This window comes from Gopherus flavomarginatus, chromosome 1, assembly GCF_025201925.1.
Source record: "Gopherus flavomarginatus isolate rGopFla2 chromosome 1, rGopFla2.mat.asm, whole genome shotgun sequence".
Taxonomy (NCBI): Eukaryota; Metazoa; Chordata; order Testudines; family Testudinidae; genus Gopherus; species Gopherus flavomarginatus.
The window spans coordinates 114,273,928-114,294,233 of NC_066617.1; the positions used below are offsets into that span (position 1 = coordinate 114,273,928).

Sequence of the window (20,306 nt, forward strand, 5' to 3'; positions counted from 1 at the left end):
ATTCTCTATCCCCTGTTTAATGATTCCTAACGTCCTGTTTGCTTTTTTGACCGCCTCTGCACATTGCATGGACATCTTCAGAGAACTGTCCACGATGACACCAAGATCTTTTTCCTGATTCACTGTAGCTAAATTAGCCTCCATCATACTGTATGTGTAGTTGGGCTTATTTTTTCCAATGTGCATTACTTTACATTTATCCACATTAAATTTTATTTGCCATTTTTTTGTTCAATCACTTAGTTTTGTAAGATCTTTTTGAAGTTCTTCACAGTCTGCTTTGGTCTTAGCTATCTTGAGCAGTTTAGTATCATCTGCAAACTTTGCCACCTCACTGTTTACCCCTTTCTCCAGATCATTTATGAATAAATTGAATAAGATTGGTCCTAGGACCGACTCTTAATGAATCCTAGGATGCATTACGCAAGGTATTGCCAGTAGATATAGTGGTATTAACATTAAACAAAGCTCTAGTGAGACCTCATCCAGAATACTGTGTAAAGTTCTGGTCTCCTATGTTTAAGAAAGATTAATTCAAACTGGAACAGGTACAGAGAAGGGCTCCTAAGATGATCAGAGGAATGGAGAACTACTTTACAAGAGGTAACTTAAGGAGCGCGGCATGTTTTACCTTATAAGATGAAGGCTAAAGGGAGATATGATTGCTTTCTCTGAATACATCAGAGAGATAAACACCACAGAGAGAGAGAGAGAAGTTCTTTAGGTTTAAGGGCCAATGTTGGCACAAGAACAAATGGATATAAACTGGACACCAATAAATTTAAGCTTGAAATTAGTTGAAGGTTTCTAACCATCAGAGGAGTGAAGTTCTGGAATAGCCTTCCAAGGGAAGCAATGGAGGCAAAAAAAACTAACTTTTTTTTTAAAAACAACTGAGCTTTACAAGTTTATGGAGAGGACAGCATGATGAGATTGCCTACAATGGCATATGGTCCATCCACAACAGCTATCAGCAAATCTGTCTAACAGCTGGAGATTAGACACTAGAGGGGGAGGGCTCTGAGTTACTACAGAGAATTATTTCCCAGGGTGTCTGGCTGGTGGCTCTCACCCATATGGTGAGGGTCTAATTGATTACCATATTTGGGGTCAGGGAGGAATTTCCCCCCAGGTCAGATTGACAGAGACCCTGGAAGTTTTTCACCTTTTTTGCAACATACAGGTCACTTGCTGGCTGGAACTAGAATAAATGGTGGGTTCTCTATACCCTGAAGTCTTTAAATTAAGATTTGAGGACATCAGTAACTCAACCAGAGGTTATGGGTCTATTACAGGAGTGGGTGGGTGAAATTCTGTGGGTTGCAATGTGCAGGAGGTCAGACTACCTGATGGTCCCTTCTGACTTTAAAGTCTATGAGATGTGGCAGTGGGGATGGTGGCCCTCACAGATATGCAATGGTTGCACCCAGCAGGAAGGAATCTGAAAGGAGTATAGTCCCCAGGACAAATTGGGTAGCAGTTGGGATAAAGACAGAGGCAAAATAATTCACTGGGGTACACAGACATGACCTCTAATGGAAGTAGGGGATCAGCAAGCTGGAGGCAGGGGCGAGCAAGCTGGAGATTGGGTGAGGAACCATGTGAAAGCACTGTTGGCAGATGGGTTGAAGGAAACTGAGACTGAGGATGCAATAACAGAGATGGAAAAGTCATTGAGAGAGGCTAGCGATGATGAGGCATCTCAGTGTAGATGTATCCTCTCCCTCGAGATGGTACATGTGACTATATGTGACCCCTGAACAGGCACTGAAAAGGTTAAAAGAGCCTGAGAATGCTAGTCACTTCACTGACTACACCTGGAGAGAGTATACTCAGATGAAGAGAATGGACTTGAAAGAGGGTCAGCTGGCAGAAAAGACCCAATGGAGAGGAGGTGAGGCATTCCCTCCTTCTGAAAGCAGCCTGAAAGAAGACTGGCAAGAAGAAAAGAGCAGACTGGTTACTTCAAGGGAGAGCTGGAAGCCAGAAGGGACCCTGGCAAGCAGCAGCCAACCTGGCCTCTAGGCAAGGGGAGGAGTTTACCAGTCCCTGGACAGTGGAATTGTCTGGGACACAGGAGCCTGTAATGAGGTGTGGGAAAACATCATTGGAGCTGAGGTGTGCCTATTAGGAGGATGAGCTCGCCGAGTCCAGTTGAGACTGCAGATTCAGTTGTAGTTTTGTTGGCAATGTTAAAGGACTCTGGGGCTCTGGAAGGGGTCAGACTCCTGAATGTATTTTGATTGGAGGGTAAGACCACTGCTATGGCCAGAATAGGCTGAATAACAGAAGAGGGAAACTGCAGTTCAGCTGTTGCAGCACCACATCCAGTGTCAAAGTTAGAATCAGGACTCACAATTTGTCAGACCACTCTGTTTATTAGCTCAGCGCTCTGCCAATAACATTCAGAATATGTGAGTGGCCATGCAAGGCCAAAACAGTCTTATTTATACAGATAAAAGAGCGGGAATTTAGACAAAGGGACAAAGAAATCAAAACAGTAAAATTCACCTGGGGCACAGCATGCATATCCTATTTCCATACTAACTGTTATCGATCTAAGGCTAATGCTTCACCAATTGCCCTTAAACGGTGCAATTGTTCTATGTTAATGTCTATATTCCTGACACCTGGTTGCAACATTCCAACAACTTTGCTTAAAGGTACAGACAACATTTCTTTAATCCTTTCTATTCTTACTACATAATTCATTCTACTTTCACAATCCCTCCTTTTGGTCAGGCGTACGCCATGACCAACACTTACTGAGTTCCACAAATTAACCGTTCCTTATCTCTTAGTTCATTAGCAATATTTAAAATTATCATATTAGCACTCTGTTTTGGGGCAGTCATCTCTGTGGCATGTCTTACACCATTTTGGATGCAACAGGAGATTAACTGAAAGCATACAAAAATCACTAAGATTCCAAACAGGATAGCTAGGGCTCCCTGAAACAACCAGTTTTCTATGCCAGAGAAATTGAACAGGTTACTTAGCCACTTCCATAAAGAACTCAGCTCTTCATGAGGAAGATATGCAATTTGTTCTAAGTGGCTAGCGTGATTTATTACCTCATTGGTATTGTCAGGTATAAACACACAACATTCTTTTCCAATGAGAGCACAGGTCTCTCCTTTGGCCGCCAGCACTATGTCTAATGCTTGACGGTTTTGGAGGGCAACCTGTCTGATCACCCCTGTTTCTTTGGCCAGGGTTTTTAAACTTTCTCCGGTTTCATTTGCCATTATTTCAACCACTGCTTGTAACCTTAGGAGTCTTTTTGCGTGGTGTATTACTCCCCCAAGTGGGATAAAGGAACTGCCAATAGCCTCTTCCCAGGTGTCATTACTGTTCCATATTGTGTTAAATGGACAAGGTCCTCCAGTGAGGTCTGGGGAATTGAGTGGGATAGCCAGGACAGGAACACCAGTTTGAGAGTGGGCTGGGATGTGGCTGCAGACCCAGCATTTAGAAATAATAAGGGTCTGAGCTATCCACACTTGCTGCTGGATAAAAGAATTGTCATTGTGGACTCCCCAGACCTTAAGACACCAGCAGCCAAAGAACAGGCACCACCAGAGGCGCATGTTGGAGGCAGGGCCCTTCTGGTTTTGACAACCTCAACTAAGGGAACTGCAGTTACAGTTTTATGTCCACCAGGCAGCAGGCGCTAGACTCACTACTGCTTCTTCTTGGGCCTTGCTTTATGTAGTCATCTGCTTCTGGCAACCCTTACGACAGCGTAGATTGTAAGGTATTGCAGGCTGTTCCTCTACGTCTTCTTCTGGAGTCAAAAAAATTGACTCTGGTGGTCCTGAGGTGATGATTGGTTCACTGGGGTCTGTGCGTTCTTACACTGTGAAGCATGTATCCACTCTGAGATGCCAGACAGTTTAACAGCCGTCCCTTGACTCTGGCTATAACAATGGCCTTCACACCTTATCTTTTCCTGATGCATACATTCCTTATTCACACAAATAGAATGAGAATACAAACAGTATTTTATATCGAACAAAAAAGCATTGCAAATTAAACCTTGCTAAGTTTTACAATTGATAACTAAGACAATGTACATTGAGACCCAGGCCTTCAATGTTTCTCTAATTTACTTAACATAGACACAATAGAGAATCCTGTCTCTTACTATCTAAATTTTAAAACAAAGAGTTAGAGGGGGCCCACTTTGTAATGCATATGGGAAAACAGAATCTTATAGTCCCAGGGGGTCATTTATTTCTGCTATTTAAAAAAGTGGCTAGCAGGATGAAATTAAATTATACTTTAATTCTTATGGGACATTATAAAATCCTGCTCCTACATATCCCCCTTTTGACACTAAGATTATTAATCGCCAGTGTCACGTCTTATTTAGTTCATGTAATAGAAAATACTGGGAGATGATTTGGGCCTGTGGCTTTAGCTTTGCACACATTTGTTTTATTCACGAGCACATTGTAAACATTTTAATTACACACATACAATTTAAAACCAAAAACACAATTAGGGGTAGTAATATTAGTATGCCAGTAGTTGTGGGAGACCATCCAGAAAATATGTTATACCAATGGTAAGCTGTTATGCTTTTCTGCAGTGGCAATTCTTAACATGTTCCCATTTGCTTGTATAATATGAATAGTCCAGTTTTTCACATTTTTTTTTAGGAACCATGTTACCTTTTTACCTTTTAACAGATGATTGGTAACTCTTTGCCATTTAATGCCAAGATTGATAGAGAACTTAGCTAAATTAGTGCCTACAGTAAGCTGAGACTTTTTTGGTGTTGTTGTTGTCGTGGCAAATAGTAAATGTGATTATTGGTAAACACCGTACTTACATTACATTTACATTTGTTTTCTGGTAAGTTGCTAACACTTTTTGAACACTTTTTTTTAAGAATTAACAAATACACATAGGCCATTATACAGTACTTTGGATTATCTGAAAGACAAAAATAACATTTTTCTATCCCTTTTGGGGTGGCATTGATTATTACTTAAAAGTTTTTTTTGTTTTTTTTTTACAAATACCCTTGCTGATTGCAGGCAAAACAGAAGAATTACCCCCATATTTTTCTGTGTTTTTTTTTTGTTTTATAGGCAAGCCGGGTTTTAATGGCATTTACTTTTTAAGGGTTATCGGAAATTATTTTACTGTTTAATTATTAAATTAATGAGGTGGTGTATTTTAAGTTGTTTTTTTTTATATAGCAGACCAGGTTTGTAATGTTTTTCCTGCTGTGTTAAACTTTAAGTTTATTCACAGATAATAGCTGAGAAGCATTATTACCATATTACTTTAAAGGATTTTTTAAAAAATTATACACTTTAACTTGTTACAGGGGTACTTACTAACATTAAATTTATTTTAATGTTTAATATTAACAATAACATTAGCATTAAATTTATTAAAGGTATTTTGTTATACCATGCCTTTTATGTAGGCAATTTGTTTGCTGACCAGGTATGTTCTTTATTTGCAGCTTCTTTTGTGCTGGCAGTTCTCACCTTTCTTTATCAGTTAGGTAATTTGCATCAACACAGGCTTGGCTTTTGGATTCAAAGCCATCAGCAGAGCTTAGAGACTTTGTCTTAACACACAGGGATCTGAAAAAGAAAACACAGCCTACTGCGGCTCTTTTTGGAGCCCTAATAGGATTTTAATTCAGCAGCACGTTTTATTTGCATTTTTTTTTTACATCCCTTTCTACAATATACACTGCACATGTCCTAGGGAAAATGCATATTTTTTCTATACTATAACTTTTCAAAAACAGTAGCCATATTAATTTTTACATAAGGTGTAACTGTTTGTTTTGTTCTGACAGAGTTTTCATGTACCCTTATCAAAGTGACAGTCTGATTACACAGAGCCATTTTAAGGCTCAGTGTTTTTAACATTGCTTCTTTTTATTTTGTGCACCTCACCTCTGCTGTTGCTTCAGAGGGTAACTGTTAATTTCTTATTCTTTCATTACAGCTTTTATCTGCTATTCTTACAAAAAAAAAACCCCAACCAAACAAAAAGACTTCAGAATCTCTCCCTAGTCTCCTGATTTTGACTGCCCTATTGCAGCCATGACTTGATCTTTATTTAAAAACATTTTAATTTTTGTAAAGAATGAAGTTACCCCTTAAGGGTTAAATGCTAAATTCCAAAGCCAAACAGCACTAATTACCTGTGTCTTGCAAAAAGATCTGTCAGTTTTGCAACTTTGAATTAAAGAGTCAAATGAATTTTTAGTGGCATTAAAAACAAAAACAAAATCAATTTATCTTACACCTACAAAACAGGAGTTTTACAAACCAGATATGCTGGTTTAGATTCTTAGAACTTTACATATTTTGACAGACAAATAGATACAAACACATTTTCTTTTCCTTAACATTTCTTTACACTGCTTTATTTTTGCATAGCTGTATATACATATGGATTATTTACAGGCACTCTTCTGGAAAAGGGCCCATTTTCCCTTCAGAATGGCTGCAAAGAAACCAAGAATTCTCTCTCTTTAACATGTAAAAGCAGCAAAGAATCCTGTGGCACCTTATAGACTAACAGACGTTTTGGAGCATGAGCTTTCGTGGGTGAATACCCACTTCCTCAGATGCATGTAATGGAAATTTCCAGGGGCAGGTATATATATGCTAGCAAGCAAGCTAGAGATAACGAGGTCAGTTCAATCAGGGAGGATGAGGCCCTGTTCCAGCAGTTGAGGGGTGAAAACCAAGAGAGGAGAAACTGGTTCTGTAATTGGCAAGCCATTCACAGTCTTTGTTCCATCCTGAGCTGATGGTGTCAAATTTGCAGATGAACTGAAGCTCAGCAGTTTCTCTTTGAAGTCTAGTCCTGAAGTTTTTTTGCTGCAGGATGGCCACCTTAAGGTCTGCTATAGTGTGGTCCTTTTTAACATTTTCCACAAAGTTTAACTGCTTAATTCTTTCCAGCCTCTATAGAGTTAACATTTTACTCTTTTCCCTTAAATCATTTGTTTATGTCCCAAAATGACACCTTTATCACCTCAGATTTCCCCATTTTAAGTATTGTTCCAGGGGTTCATGCCTGCACTTACTACTTTTCTTACTCCTGACACTATTCCCTTAGGGCTTTCAACCTGTTTCTTTATTTGTTGCTTGCCTGCTTGCCTGGGCCCGATCCTGCTTTTTTCAATGAACCATTTGTGAGTGATATTGTGGTCATTTCACAATTTTGAAAGAAATGTTCAAGGAAAGGGACCAGGAAGGATGGGGGCTAGTTGAGGAGCTCCCCCCGCCCCCAGCCTTGCTGAATTGGTAGTGGGACACTATGAAGAATCAGTTTCTGAGGCAGACAACAAAGGGGAACAGAATAAGGGGCTTTTTGTCCTTTTTTACAATGAGATGGGAGTATGAAGGGGGTTGGATCGATCCAAGGTTTGGAGAACGGGGTAAAGGGGAGCGCTCGGTCTGGTGGTGGGAGAGGAGGCTTTTAATAAAGCTTTTAACTTATTATTTGAATAACTGAGAGGCGAGTTTTGATTTTGTCCACCTATGATTTGCCTCTTGCCACCACTGCATGAAACAATTAACCTCTCCTTTAACCAATTTAGTTTTAGTTTGGCCGAGTTTGTCCTTTAAGACGTCCACTGAGTCTTTGTTCCAAGATTTTAACAGTGGCCACTGAGTTTTGGGATCCCCCTGAGTTAGCCTAGACCATTTTTCCAGAAATTTACAGGAGTCCAGATTCTTTTTACAGGAGTCTGGACCCATCCTAAATACATAAAATGAGCCAGCGTTCATTTAGGGAACTGTCCCGACTTAGACGTCTGGTTACCCATACAGGAGGACTTCACACACCAATCACACAAGAAGGAAATTCGGGTTCGTCAGAGCGATGCCCAGTGCAACACACAAAAGGAGCCCACAGGCTACTGCCTCAATCGCCCTTGCTTTCACACTAAGGGTTTTACCCAAGGTGTGGTGCGGCTGCGATTGTGCAGATTTCACTCACTCAGACCGCGGGGACAGGAACCTCTTGGTCGGCCGATCCCCAGACAGAGACGGCACCCAGACTCAAACACTCCACAGGGAGGACGGATAGACACAGAGACAGGACAGTCCTCAGTCCGGACAAAATACAGAAATAATTACCTGACCAGATTCCTGATGTCAGATCCCAGGATCCCTACCAGAACAGAGTGGGAACCAACAGGTTCGATGGCGTAGACCTCACTGTGGCTGTGCGCCTTTCCGCTCTAGTGGGGGACCGCTTGGGCCAAATGCCCAGGTGCCGGCTGCCACGGTCATCCTACAAAAACAGTCAGGAATCACACAGCCCCCGTGAAGACGGTTGCCATCTCGGTGGAACCTCCAAATTGTTAAAGTTAGAATCAGGACTCACAATTTGTCAGACCACTTTGTTTATTAGCGCAGCGCTCCACCAATAACATTCAGAATATCTGAGTGGCCATGCAAGGCCAAAACAGTCTTATTTATACAGATAAAAGAGCGGGAGTTTAGACAAAGGGACAAAGAAATCAAAACAGTGAAATTCACCTGGGGCACAGCATGCATATCCTATTTCCTTACTAACTGTTATCGATCTAAGGCTAATGCTTCACCAATTGCCCTTAAACGGTGCAATTGTTCTATGTTAATGTCTATATTCCTGACACCTGGTTGCAACATTCCAACAACTTTGCTTAAAGGTACAGACAACATTTCTTTAATCCTTTCTATTCTTACTATATAATTCATTCTACTTTCACACCAGCCAGGAGGGGGCATGTTGGGGTGGCAACTCTGCTACACTCTACCAAAAATGTTGGCAAGTTTGATTGTTATTACTTTCATCAGCTAATTTATCTCTACCTTAAGGATCAGTCAATGGGTCCCAATGCAGTTGATGAGCATTTTGCATGTGAATTTCCTGCAGGACTAGGCACTGAAAAAATAGGCAAGAAAACTACTTCATCAGCAATTTCTTAATTGTTAAAAGTTTATATGAAAACAAGTAATCCTGTTCTTGCTCAGCAAGTATTGGACTTAATAGTCTTGCTCTGGGTTCAGTTTTGCTTACATGGAAATCAGCTGGAACTATGTGGGTTCTCCCTGCCATAGCCTGGGATATGGGGAAAGAGTATGCTTTCCCTCCCTGGCACCCCAGTGAAAAGATGATTGCATGCTAGGGCCAGGATCTGGCCCTAGCAGATATAGTATATGGACAGCCTTAAAATTAAAAACATTTTAAAAATCCTAGATATTAAGAAATAATTTCCACTGTCCCACAAAGTTGAGGGCTCTGTGTACTCCTAAATGATCACATTTTGTGTGTGCTGGGGTGTAACCTTAGATAGAAGCTTGAGTTTGTTTAATTTTTTAAAGCTTATCTGATAAAAATATGTGAAAAGGTAAAAGTGCATACACTTCAAACAACGGCTCTAGCATTGGTATAGTCAACTGCTGAATGTCACTTACTGGTCTGGGCGGACAGCTCACATACAAAAGTCCTGCAGCTTAATGCTGTGAAAAGAATCATAACCGGAACATTAAAATCAACAGTTGCCTACTCTAGCACATATATCCACACGCAAAATACAGACAGAAACACACATGCAGCTGGTGAGTACAATTGAACTATGGCCAATCTGAACTTACCAATTCATGAGGATCTCCAGAACCTTCTGAAGATATGCCTGTTAGTAAATATCAACCTTTTTAAGTCTTCTTTTTTTCTTGTATATTAGATTTATTTGCATATTAACTATTCTCCCAGAACTTTTATGATATTAGCAAAGAGTACATTTGAATTCAAAGGCCAAGACTGTTGGCTCTTAACCTGTGAGTGACCTGGATTCAGGAATTTCATGTGATTGAGCATTCAGCTGTAATTTATTATTCCTAGTGCCTCCAAGTCTGGGAATCTAGATGTCTAGGGAAAAGACCAATCAAACTGACAGTGTTTACAGCAGAATGCTATAAATAAGACTGAGTGGTAAGGTAAGATATATTTTAATTATGTTCTGTGATTGCTAAGAGGTACTTCTTGTTGTAGATCTTTTCTGTAATGAATGAAATAAAGATCCATTGAAACATGACTAAGTCATTAAGAACTGTTGGTTGTCACCCCTGTTAATAACAATGAGCGGATTAGAATTCCTTTTAGTTTACCAATCATGTAGCCTAAAGATGCCATACAATTCCATAAATAACTGGATAAAACAAAAATATAAAAACCAAAACACACACAGTAAAATTAATCATGGGAAAGCAATTTTCCCTCCAAAAAGCAATTTTTGTCTCACCTCCCATTACAAGAAAGAACATTTAGAAAGTTATCTGGGAATGAACACTGTCAGTATTCCTAGAGAGGAAGGGACCAAATTACCTTTTCTTCATCATTTACAGAGAGTGGTAAAATATGTTTTCTTTCTATATTCTATATAGTGCCATATTAATCTTTGATTAAATAATTCCATTTAAACCTATTTGACAATCTCAAATCGTTATTAAACTCAAACACACAATGCGCCTGAAATCTTGGAAGCCTCTCTGGGGTTATGCCAAAGCTCTTAAAGATCCTCATTCAATCTTGAGGCACACTAGAAAGAATTCTGGGATAATGCAAGTGTCCCAAACAAACACAGGATTGTCAACTCCCCACAAGAACTTCCAGGTTTTAATTTACCCCAGGGACAATTGTCGCATTGAACCATTTCAGAACATTGGATGGCAGATACTCTCATCTCATACATCTGTAGAAGATCAGAGACAATGTGTCTGTAGACACCAGTCACAAATGATAGACAACATTGTATGTCAGTGCTCATTTGCCAGTTGCATCTCAGACTTACACCGAGACACTTCTAATGTTAGGGGAGACAGCTACAGCTCAGCAAAACGCCTAGATTCCTGCCAATAACTGGAATATCAATTATCACGCTTATTGCCAAAAGCAGCTGTAATGCCTTTGTAGCAACCTTAGTATAACTAGGCTAGATGGGGAGGGAGGATGAGGTGATCACATGAATTGAGCATGATCCTGCACCATCTCGTTGAAGTTTCTTTTAAACTGCTGAAGTATGTGGTTTTGAAAAAAACAGGAAGTCTGTCTATAATTGACTTCTCGTGTGTGTTTTTCAAGGCCAGCGAGACTGTGGACTTTGCAGAAACATATCTGCACAACTAACAGCTTGAAACTTCTTCCTTAACTAATGATTACTGGTCATTGACAAGCTGTGTAACACAAGCATAAAAAATAGAGTTGAGGTGACTCATCTTATGATCCCCAGCAGCAGATTGAAGGCTGATCACTGGAAACCTGCTGTCAACCACTGAAAGACCACTCCAGATTTTGGGTAACTATAAATTCAGCATGCTCTAACCTGTTGCATACGTGTATATGTGCTTGAGACTAAATAAAGTAAAAGCTTAAAGTGAAAGTACTCTTGTTTGTACCAATCATTTATGAGATGGAAGAGTCGTGTCCCTGACTGATTTATTTCCTGACATCGCCTTGCAAAGAATAAAGTTATCAAGAACTTTGGGTTCAGAAAAACCCAGATAACACTAAAGCTACCCACAGGCTCACTGCTATGGATTTGGTTATTTAGACTTTGCTAATCACCTCTCATCACACAAAAAAACCACATCCGACACACCACAAACAGTGCAAGGACTGCAGCTGATTTTAGTTTTCTATGCTCTCTGCAGTTTTCTTTTGAGCTCAATCTTTTAGAGCAGTGGCGACAAACTATTCACATCACATCTCCCCTTATCCCTGCCATGCTCTCCTGAACATTCCTCTATGTTGCCCTAGGGGGTGTGCCCCACAGTTTGGGGACCACTGTTTTAGAGGCTGCTGATCCTTTAGGCCAGTCTTCAGACTTGGTTAACATGTATAATTTTAGGCTATGTCAAAACAATAAGTTAATTAGATTGATTTAGGAATTTGTGGGATACTCAGATCAGTTGAAGAGTGCCTTATGTTAATTTAGCTTAAGCTAATTCCTTACCCTTTGTGTGTGTGGACAAGACCTCCAGGTGTTGTCTGAAAGTCTGATTCTGTTAATAAAAGGTCAGCTAATCAGGCTCAATAAACTTTATTAATCAAAGATAAAACAGCATGATACCAAAGGAAGGTCCATACATTACCAAATCAATTAGGGGAGCGGCTTAGCAGCATTGGTCTCTTCCAACTAGTTCTCAGAATTTCACCCTTTTATATACTATGTGTATTTACATAAAAGAGAGAGAAAATGACCTATTGACTCATGGAACTCTTTTCATAGTATCTTGATTTTTACATAATTGATAAGCTATTTTACATAATTGATAACCAAGTCATTACAACAGAAAACATCTGTAACAACAAGTAGTTCCTGATAAGCTAAAAGTATCTCTCAATAAATCCATTATCTTAGCAATCATTGAAAACATCTGCCCCTTCCTGGCCATCTGAACACATTTCCTAAAGATTAATGGGTCAGAGTAAGAGGATGCATGCAATCCATTATTGACAACACATTCAGGGAATGTCTATGCTACAGGATTATTCCGATTTTACATAAACCAGTATTTGGAAACAGATTATATAAAGTCGAGTGCATGCGGCCACACTAAGCACATTAATTGGGCAGTGTGCATCCATGTACCGATGCTAGCGTCGATTTCTGGAATGTTGTACTGTGGGTAGCTATCCCATAGTTCCTGCAGTCTCCTCTGCCCATTGGAATTCTGGGTTGAGATCCCAATGCATGATGGAGCAAAAACAGTGTTGCAGGTGATTCTGGGTAAATGTCGTCACTCAATCCTTCCTCCCTGAAAGCAACGGCAGATGATCATTTTGCGCCCTTTTTCCTGGATTGCCCTGGCAGATGCCATAGCATTGCAACTAGGGAGCCCGTTTAGCCTTTTTTCACTCTAACCATATATGTACTGGATGCTGCTGACAGACGTGGTACTGCAGTGCTACACAGCAGCATTCATTTGCCTTTGCAAGGTAGCAGAGATGGTTACCAGCTCTATTGCACCGTCTGCTGCTTTGGAAATTGGCGATGACGGTTACCAGTCCTATTGTAACGTCTGCTGCTGTCATGGACGCTCCTGGCTGGCCTCGTTGAGGTCGGCCGGGGGCGCATGGACAAAAATGGGAATTACTCCCCATGTCATTCCCTTCTTTATGTTTTGTCTAAAAATAGAGTCAGTCCTGCCTAGAATATGGGGCAAGCCTACTAAAGAACCAGAGAGGACAGCCGCTCCGGGTCAGAGCCCCAGACATCTCACAGAAATGATGAGCGGCATGCCATTCTAGGGGGTGCCCCTGCAACAACCCCACCCATTGCTTCCCTCCTCCCCCAACCCTCCTGGGCTACTGTGGCAGTGTCCCCCCATTTGTGTGATGAAGTAATAAAGAATGCAGGAATAAGAAACACTGACTTTTTAGTGAGATAAAATGAGGGGGAGGCAGCCTCCAGCTGCTATGATGTCATTCCCATTTTTGCCCAGGCGCCCCCAGCCGACCTCACTGAGGCCAGCCAGGAGCACTCACGGGATGATGAGGATGGTTACCAAGCCTATTGCACCTTCTGCCATCGGGGAGGGGAGGAAAGGGGAGGGGATGCTGCTGTTCAGCGCTGCAGCACCATGTCTACCAGCAGCATCCAGTAGACATACAGCGACGTTGAAAAAAGGCGAGAAATGATTTTTTTCCCTTTTCTTTCATGGGGGGGGTGGGGGAATTGACGACATATACCCTGAACCACCCGTGACAATGTTTTTGACCTTTCAGGCATTGGGAGCTCAGCCAAGAATGCAAATGCTTTTCGGAGACTGCAGGAACTCTGGGATGGCTCGAGTCCTCAGTCCCCCCTCCCTCCCTCCATGAATGTCCCTTTGATTCTTTGGCTTTCCGTTACGCTTGTCGTGCAGCACTGTGCAGAGTCACCGCTGTGGCCTCTATCATAGCCTTGGAGATTTTTTCAAATGCTTTGGCATTTCGTCTTTTGGAACGGAGCTCTGATAGAACGGATTTGTCTCCCCATACAGCGATCAGAACCAGTATCTCCCGTACAGTCCATGCTGGAGCTCTTTTTCGCTTCTGGGACTGCATGGTCATCCGTGCTGATCGGCGCTCCACGCTGGGCAAACGGGAAATGAAATTCAAAAGTTCGCGGGGCTTTTCCTGTCTACCTGGCCAGTGCATCCGAGTTCAGATTGCTTTCCAGAGTGGTCACAGTAGAGCACTGTGGGATAGCGCCCGGAGGCCAATACCATTGATTTGCGGCCACACTAACCCTAATCCGACATGGCAATATCGATTTCAGCGCTACTCCCCTCATCGGGGAGGATTACAGATACCAGTATTAAGAGCCCTTTATATCGAAATAAAGGGCTTCGGTGTGTGGACGGGTGCAGGGTTAATTCAGTTTCACGCTACTAAATTTGGTATAAATGCATAGAGTAGACTAGGCCTTATGTTCAGTTTAAACACAAAAATTCATGGGAGTTTGGTTTGTTTGCTAACAAAGGAAATTTCCCACTGTTGCACCAGCACTCGTGTAAACAATGGTACATGTCCCAGTGTACACCAGCTAACAAGGATCTAGAAGTATCAAACATGCAACAGTTTGTTAGTCAAAACACCAGTGAAATGTCTACATTAAAGATACGTCTATACTGCACACTCTTTATGGCAATGTGTAGAGTACATACACTAAACACCAATCTAGCATGGGTATAAACAGTAGCATAGACAGTGAAGTACTGCTTAGGTGATTAGAGTAAAGACATACCTTAACCCTGTAGGTATCTATCCTACAAGGCTCTCTACATGGCCAAGCAGTGCCTCCCCAGTCTATACTGCTATTTTTAACAGTGCAATGATCCACTGCCACCTTGCTGCTGGAGTCTGTCCCAGCTGCAGGGAAAGGCTCCAGCAGCAGGGAGATGAAGAAAGGAAAGACTGTTATCTGCCCACAATCAGAGCCTTTCACTGACTCAGGGAGCTGCCAGGTCCTTTCCCAACTGCTGGAGCCTTTCTTCATCTCAATGAGAGCCTCTGGAAGCACAGAGCTGCCAGAGCCTTTTCTCTATGGCTCCCCCCAATAAGAGCCTTTCACTGCAGCATGCAGCTACACATACCTAGATACAACCACCAATGGTATGCAGTGTAGATGTAGCCTAAGGCTCCTACCAGTGCCAGTAGGAGCACTTGTACAGCTGTATGAGTGCTAGTACAATAATGGGATATTTCCCCAATATTGGATGCATAGATACAGCCCATAAGAAGGGTATGTGAATTGGTGATTTTTTTTTTCAGATTCTCATTTCTTGGGCTTTTTATATCCAGACTTCTATTTTGCATTTCCCCAGTGCCTTTCATCCAGATATATCAGTGTTTTAAAGCACAGTATCAACTTCAAATCTAGGGTTGTTTAAAAAAATGAGTTCAGAGTAATTTCAAGTACTATATTCTGCCAATTGTTGCGGTTTTGCAATCTCAATGACCTACCATTCGAAATGTGTGTCTCTCCCTTGCTGTCCTATATCTCCAATATCTATATCTTCAGCCAGCAAACTAATAATGTCCTTGCTTTGATAAAGAAACAGCTAACATAAAGAAACAATCCTGGAGGTTCCAGCAAGCAGGCTTTCATTGTGGTTCACTCTCAGTCAGTGTTGTGCATACTGTAACCTGCTCAGCTACACTTTCTGGTGTGGGGCCAAGTTCCCTTTAAGCTGCGCGACTGTGCAGCCATGCAGCAAGCTATCAAGGTCCACGCAGGTAGAGAGAGGAAACTCTCCCCTGGTCCCAGCCTCAGAGCTGCCACAAGAGAGGGTTGGGAGAAGTCCTCTCTCCCCACCACAGTCCTGAGGCAGCCTGCACCCCAAACCCTTCATCCCCAGCCCCACTCTAGAACCCACATTCCCAGCCAAAGCCCCCCACCCTTGCACTGCAACTCTTTTTTTACTTCTCTACCCATAACGATCCCAGTGTTAGGAGCACAGTAACCAAACAAAGTCAGCATAGTTCTCAAAAATTAACTGCCTGTTGTTGTGGGGAAAGGCCCATACAAACGGGAGAAACTGACTAAGCGCTTGTCACTGACAACTGCACTGCATGTAATATCAGAGCCTAACCAACTAACTGAGGAGACACTGAAAATGACTATCCTCAAATGCTGCAAAATAAACTGAAAAAAATGAGATTTTTTCTCTTGTTTTTTAATTCATAGTACTCTAAGATGATCCATAACTACAGAAGATAAAATATTTCAGGCAGAGTGTGACTCTAAAGTGACGGTGCCCCTATAAAAATATTAAGATAAAAATTTCAGAAGTGCACACTGACTCTGGATGCCTGTTTTTGGGTGTCCATCTTGATACACCCGTGGGCCTGTTTTTCAGAGGTGTAAAGCACCCACTGACCTCATTTACTTCATTGGACTTGGCAAAGGATTTACTATATGAAATTCTCTGGACTCTGTTATGCAAGAGGTCAGCCTAGATTATCATAATCTTTCATCTGACAAGAGAAGTGATTAGCAACATTTAGACAATCAAGTTCAGATTAGTGAGCCAGTAAGTAGTTTTGGGAACGGCTTGGTGATAGTCTGAGGCTATGTCTACACTGACATGGTAAATCAACCTAAGTTATCCAACTCCAACTATGTTATTCATGTAGCTTTGGTCCAGTGGCACTGGAACAGTTTTTGGAAGCATCCACCTTTACCCCTGTCCGTGCCCCTCACTGTCCCCTAAAGCTGGGGCCAGCAGTCGGGACCCTGCATGGAGGGCTGGTGGCCAGGACCCCAGGACCATAGCGAGCCCAGTGGCTGGGATCCCAAGTGGCAGCGGCATGGGTCCAGCAGCAGGGACCCTGGGCGGCGGGGGTGCAGGGCCAGTGGCCAGGACACTGGGCGCAAAACCTGGGGGTTCTGCAGCAACCCCTTCACCCTTACTTCCCACACCTATGCTTAGGTCGACTTATTACTGTGTCTACACTGCGCTGGGTCAATGGGAGAATGACTTACCTCATTCCTCTCTGTCTTGGTGGAGTACCAGGGTCAACCAGAGAGCACTCTGTCATCAATTTAGAGGGTCTTCACTAGAATGGCTAAATCGACCCCTGGTGCATCGATCGCTGCAAAGTTGATCCAGTGGTAGTGTAGACATATCCTGAGATGTCACTTGCAAATTGTTGAAACAGGTGCTAACTTTCAATGCAATCCATAGTTTGCAAGTGGTGTCCACAGACATTTATGAATTCTCTTCCATCTTCTAGAGATGTTTGGGGTGACTGCATCTGCCATGCAATATTCTGAAAAGGTTCAGAGCAGAAGTTTTTGTGGGATCGGCAATCCAGTGTTTGTTTGGGACATTAGCATTATCCCAGAATTCTTCTAAGTGTGCCTCAGGATTGAACGAGAATGTTTTCAAAGTTTTAGCCTGCTCCAAAAAGGCTTATGAGGTTTCAGGAATGGATTCAGGTGGTGTGATGAAGTAGGAATTTGCTGTAATATTTTCATGAAGCCTATGTGTGCCTCAGTTTCCCTATGTCCTTAGCATTGCTACCCAGTCCATGCAAAAGGGTTAATGCGGCTCTTTGAGCAGAGCAGGAGACATAAGGTGTGTGTGTATTGCCTAGTTGTCTAGGGTGGAATGAATGGGTCATTAAAGAAACCGACCCAGATCAACAGAAGATCTGGACCGACCATGAGACCTCTAATCGCTGAACAATCGACACCTAACAGCAAGAGACCCCGGCAGGTAGAACATGTGTACTTAGATAGAGGAGAAAGTGTCAAGTGGCTGGAAAAGAGATGTCCTTTCATGAGACACAGGTTCCCACCCAGGAATAAAGTCAAAGGGAAGGAGTCAGAGCCAGAAATGGAGGCCATAATGCTGAATGCACTGGCATGGCCAGGGTGGACTATGACATAGGTTCTGCTTCTCTTGGTTGACCTAAGGACTTTCAGATTTTGTATGCCAGGAGACTAATAAATTGCTATCTTGTTCTGGAACAGCTGCCTGCTGTCACTATAAATAATTACTGAGAGCATTGTGCCCTGAAGGTGTACAGTACAAATTGTCTGCAGGAATCTGGCTCGGCTGGACACTCTGCAGGAAGTCATGGAGAGAGAGAGAGGGATTGCTGGTGCCTGAAGGCCCAACGTGGGAGTCTTGGAGGCCATGGGCCTGCCCTTATGGAACTCGGTGGAACCTTGGGGTTTGGCACATTAAGGGGTCACTTTCAAGAGACTTGTTACAGGTTGAGGCATAAGCCAGACTTTGTAACTCCATGATAGAAGTTTCTGGAGGTCCTCATGAATTGGTAAGTTCAACTTTCCCTTGGTTCGATTGTACTCAGGCTGTGCATGACCCTCCAGATCTTGGGTGCGGATACATGTGCCATTGAATGCCTGTTGATTTTAATATTCCAGTTATGATTATCATAATGGCATTAAGCTGTGCATCCAGAGTTTGGTACGTGAACTGCCTGCCCAGACTGGAGCACAATATTCTGTAATCAAGTGTACCAACGTTAGAATCACAGTTCAAAGCTGTGCGCATCAGCACTCCATGTTGTGCCTGCAAGTCTTTAGATGAGTCTAGTCCTTGCTTTTACCTTTTCATGTCTTTTTCAGGTTAACTTTAAAAGTCAAGCTTCTGTTCCCAACTAACTACTTAGGGTAGGGCTTTTTTCAGACCTGTTGATCACAGAAGGTGACTGTAATAACCTTAGTCCCAGATTTGGACCTTAGCGTCCAAAATATGGGGGTTAGCATGAAAACCTCCAAGCTTAGTTACCAGCTTGGACCTGGTACCTGCTGCCACCACCCAAAAAATTAGAGTGTTTTGGGGCACTCTGGTCCCTCTGAAAAACCTTCCCTGGGGACCCCAAGACCCAAATCCCTTGAGTCTCACAACAAAGGGAAATAATCCTTTTTCCCTTCCCCCCCTCCAGGTGCTCCTGGAGAGATACACAGACACAAGCTCTGTGAACCCAAACAGAGTGAATCTCCCTCTCTGTTCCCAATCCTGGAAACAAAAAGTACTTTCCTATTCCCCCAGAGGGAATGCAAGGTCAGGCTAGCAATCCAACACACAAATCTCCCCTTGATTTCTTCCTCCCACCAATTCCCTGGTGAGTACAGACTCAATTTCCCTGAAGTAAAGAAAAACTCCAACAGGTCTTAAAAGAAAGCTTTATATAAAAAGAAAGAAAAATAAGTACACATGTTCTCTCTGTATTAGATGATACAACACAGGGTCAATTGCTTAAAAGAATATTGAATAAACAGCCTTATTCCAAAAGAATACAAATCAAAGCACTCCAGCACTTATATTCATGCAAATACCAAAGAAAAGAAACCATATAACTTACTATCTGATCTCTTTGTCCTTACACTTGGAAACAGAAGACTAAAAAAAAAGAAACTACTTCTCCAAAGCTCAGAGAAAGCAGGCAGCCAGAAAACAAAGACAAAGACACTCAAATCCCTCCACCCAAAGTTGAAAAAATCCGGTTTCCTGATTGGTCCTCTGGTCAGGTGCTTCAGGTGAAAGAGACATTAACCCTTAGCTATCTGTTTATGACAGTGACGATGAATGGTTCATTGGCATCTTTGTTGTTTAGGTGAAAGGCTATTACCAAAGTTTTGGATCAGAGGGGTAGCTATGTTAGTCTGGATCTGTAAAAGCGGCAAAGAGTTATGTGGCACCTTATAGACTAACAAACATATTGGAGCATGAGCTTTCGTGGGTGAATATCCACTTTGTCGGATGCATGTAGTGGAAATTTCCAGGGGCAGGTATAAACATGCAAGCAAGAACCAGGCTAGAGATAACGAGGTTAGTTCAGTTAGGGAGGATGAGGCCCTCTTCTAGCAGTTGAGGTGTGAACACCAAGGGAGGAGAAACTGTTTCTGTAGTTGGCTAGCCATTCACAGTCTTTGTTTAATCCTGAGCTGATGGTGTCAGATTTGAACTGAAGCTCAGCAGTTTCTCTTTAAAGTCTGGTCTTGAAGTTATTTTGCTGCAGGATGGCTACCTTTAAATCTGCTATTGTGTGTACAGGGAGACTGAAGTGTTCTCCTACAGGTTTTTGTATGTTGCCATTCTTAATATCTGATTTGTGTCCATTTATCCTTTTACTTAGGGACTGCCCAGTTTGGCTGATGTACATAGCAGAGGGGTATTGCTGGCATATGATGGAGTATATTACACTGGTAGATGTGCAAGTGAATGAACCGGTGATGGTGTGGCTGATCTGGTTAGGTCCTGTGATGGTGTCGCTGGTGTAGATATGTGGGCAGAGTTGGCATC

General features: G+C 42.2%; 1 protein-coding gene across 1 annotated transcript in view; it reads right to left on the reverse strand.

Annotated features, from left to right (window-relative positions):
- Positions 1-2,445: 2,445 nt before the first annotated feature.
- Positions 2,446-20,306, reverse strand: part of ETFBKMT (electron transfer flavoprotein subunit beta lysine methyltransferase) — a 258,801-nt gene continuing 240,940 nt past the window's right edge. The window contains exons 5-6 of the transcript XR_007768593.1: positions 8,535-8,653; positions 2,446-2,511 (exon numbers count right to left, since the gene is read on the reverse strand). The gene's annotated coding sequence lies outside the window, so the exon portion shown is untranslated. The remainder of the gene's footprint in view (positions 2,512-8,534; positions 8,654-20,306) is intronic.